We start from the raw sequence: 3710 nt of genomic DNA, 5'->3' as shown, positions 1-3710 counted from the left end.
ATATTAACCCTCTAACTTTATAATTAAGGAAAGAATAGTCCAATGCGTCCCTTAAAACGTGTGAAGAAATTCGATTCTGCCTGGGATTTGCGCAACCTGTGACGGCCCGTCATGCCTGCGACGGTCCGTCACAATGGTCGTCGCAACCTCCCCAAAGTCCAGGTGGACTGTGACGGCCCGTCACACCTGTGACGGTCCGTCCTGCACCTCCGTCCTGACGGTCAGAGACTCGTTTCCCGTACCAATTTCTCAAGAGTTGAAGTGTTTTGCAACGGGAGCTTACGACGGCTCGTCGTGGATGTGACGGCACGTCCTGCAGGTCCGTCACCGATTACAGAGAGTCGATTTTCAGTACCCAATTTCAGAATTCTAAGTATGCTGAAACGAGACATCTGTGACGGGCCGTCGTGCCTATGACGGTCCGTCGTGATGTCCGTAATCTTAGCCAGTTTTTCCAGAAATAAATCTGCTGCTCAAAACGACTAAACAGGTCGTTACACATATAATTTGAAATTGTAAGTTAAAAATATTTTTTATTTTCTTAAATTTTATGTCAAATTAAAACTAGAACAAATTAAAAAGGAGAAAGAGAGTAATTTACTGGTCCATATATATACTTTTTATTGATTCGTTCCTTGAAACTCTCTATATAATTATTTATGCAAATTTAACATTTGAATTTTTCGATTTTGAGATGCCAAAAAATCAATTGACCATTCAAATTATTGGAATTTGAAATTTACTATTTATAAAATTTAAGTCAAAATTATTCAATTAAACTCATATGTACACGGTTAGATTTGTACATACATAGTTATATAATTGATATAGGTAAATAACATTTAATGAGAGAATGTGAAAGCCCTTTTGATTGTGGTAGTAATCATACATGTATTATATATAAAAAAGATCAAAGCAGTCCATAAAATCATTGGCTTGACTAACACATAGATTGGACGAATTACTAATTTTCTTATTTCATTAGATCAAATTAGTTTGATTGATACACAACTCAAATTGATTCATGCAAAAACTTTACCTAAATACCTTTTAAAAGATTGTTTAAAATTTCATAACAAGTTATTTATAGAAAAAAAATTCATGCAACATTTTCTGATGATGATGATGAATATTCTCTCACAATATTTGTTGGCAGGTCGGATATCAATACATATATAGAATTTAATTGACTAAAATATATGATATATTGTGTTGTGCGAAGAGATAAAATAGGAAAAGAATCAGTCTTATTCTATGTGAATCTGGACGCCAACTCATGAACATAGAAAGGATATTTTTATTAATTAACTCCGTTACTAAGAATTAAATATGTCATACTTCATCATACTAGAAAATATAAAATTAGCTACAAAAATTTTAAATAATTACTGATTAATCCATAACAAAATAGATTCTAACTAGTCTTATAAATACTCTGATCGAATTAAATTCATATATGAATTTACTAAGCAAATACTTGGTAAGCAGAAACAAAAGTAGATGACAATTAATATCTGGAGTACTCCAAAAATTATGAATTACTTCAAAAAAGTACAGAGTTTTGTTTTGTTAACTATTTCCAAATGGCATTTGATCATGCAATGCAGCCCTAGTAAGCAGACACCTCAACCTTCCTCCCATCTATATTATCTACTAACTATTTTGCCTATTTTCCCTCACCGCTAGACTAGTTTACTAGCTAACTATCCTTCAATTAATTGCTCTCTTTCTTATGGCTTCTAACAACAACAAGTATTTTCTTGTGAAATATCTTGAGTGTAGGCATAACTATGCAGCTAGATCTAATGGTTATGTACTTGATGGTTGTGGTGAATTTTGTCCAACTGGTGCCCTTAAAACGCTTGAATCCTTCATTTGTGCTGCTTGTCATTGCCATCGAAACTTTCATAGAAAAGTTGAGGTGGAGTTAGAGGACGGGGTGGAGAGTCCTATCATTTCTATTGATCATCCTAGCCGCGGTACTTGTTGAAATCACAAAGATCAATCATACTTGTTTCAACATATATATATATATATATATATATATATATATATATCACTTGTTGATTTGATTTTCTTTCGAAGGTCAAATGTGATTCATCATATCATCATGCACAGAAATATGAGCTCTCTCTTTTTTAAGGAAATCTTTAAATTGTATTTACTGTCAACTTAAAGATTATAGAACTACACATCTAAAGGCAAAATTTTATTTACTAAACTAAAAGAGAAGAAAATTGATTGTTTTTTTTTTGTTCCTTTCTCACTTAAAACTTCAAAGAAATTTTTAAATCTAGAAATACTAATTTTTTATATATAGGTAATTAATTATATTTTCAACTATAATAACAGGTACTCCCCTTATTATTATTGATGATCCACCGCCACAATACCGTGAGATCTAGGGCGCAATTTTGTGAAACGTCTAAGAAGAATAACATTGATGTGGAGACAAAAATGAAGAGGGATGGAGGAGAGATAAAAGTGAGAAAGTTGAAAAGAAAGTACAATGCGTCTTCTTCAAAGAGAATGAGGTTGAATCCTTACCAAAGAGTGAGGATTTGGATTTTTGCAAATGAGATAATGAGATGGAAATGGACAAAGAGCAATGAACAAGTTATCCCATTTTGTGATGAAATTGGCATCACTCCAAAATTCTTGAAGAATTGGATTAACAACACCAGAAGCAGAACTAGGCCCTTAGAAAAAAATGGGCATGTGAGAAATCAGGATTAGTTGCTTAAAATAAGTCCTTCTGTGTTCTCAAGTTGTTTAATATTTTGGTTTCTTTTTTCTCATGTCTTTGATCCATAGAATTTGATAATATAAATGTCACGACCCAAATTTTCAAGTCGTGATGGCACCTATGTTCCCAACCAATAGGTAAGCCAACCCAACATATTAACCCAACTAAACCAACAAATGAGTAAAAAAAAAAAAGACTAACACTTAGCAAGAATCTCCAACATTGAGTTCCTTATAAGTACGAAATGCGGAAGCTAAAATATATCACCCCAAGAATTGGTGTCTTAAGTACAAGAGCTTCTAGAATACGATGCAAGTCTGAAACTAAAATGACAAATCTAACTTAAGGGATATCCTGTCTGAATACTGAATAACAGAATACGTAAAGATAGAGGGAGGTGTGGGCCACGGAACAGCCAAGCAGCTCACCACAACTCCAAGAACTTCAAGCCGGATTCAATTTGCTCCACGAGAGGTGCTCCTACTCGGAATCGAATCTGCACCACAAAGAGTGCAACAAGCGTAGTATGAGTACGAAACCACGTGTACCCAGTATGTCTCATTGACCGACAATGAAGAAGTAGTGACGGGAGTTTATAAAAAATAATTAAATTCGTACATTATATAAGTATATATATATATATTACACTCACTATTTAGGTTTCATCAATAAAGGTAATCAACATCAAGTATTTTCCAAACGCCAAACAAAACACATAATCATAAAAAATAAATGATGTGATGAAATGCAATGCAATATAACACCATGTAATGAATTGTCTCAGAATACCCAGTACACACTCAACCGTATATACATGATACTCCTCGGAAATACATCGAGAGTTCATGACCCATGGGGGACTCGCGAGGTCCATATACCGACACGGACGATCTCCACGTGTCTGTGCGGACGATCTCAACGCACTATCATAATATCAAACAATTTTCGCACGGACGGTCTCCAC

The 3710-nt window shown here is 34.2% G+C and overlaps 1 pseudogene; it reads left to right on the top strand.

Annotated features, from left to right (window-relative positions):
* The first annotated feature begins 1732 nt into the window (after positions 1-1732).
* On the top strand, positions 1733-2744 carry LOC107001135 (annotated as a pseudogene).
* The last annotated feature ends 966 nt before the right edge of the window (positions 2745-3710 follow it).

The sequence above is a fragment of the Solanum pennellii genome, chromosome 1 (genome assembly GCF_001406875.1).
Source record: "Solanum pennellii chromosome 1, SPENNV200".
In the NCBI taxonomy this organism is placed as follows: Eukaryota; Viridiplantae; Streptophyta; class Magnoliopsida; order Solanales; family Solanaceae; genus Solanum; species Solanum pennellii.
Note: the sequence above shows the minus strand (reverse complement) of the source record. Positions and strands in the feature narration are given on the sequence as shown.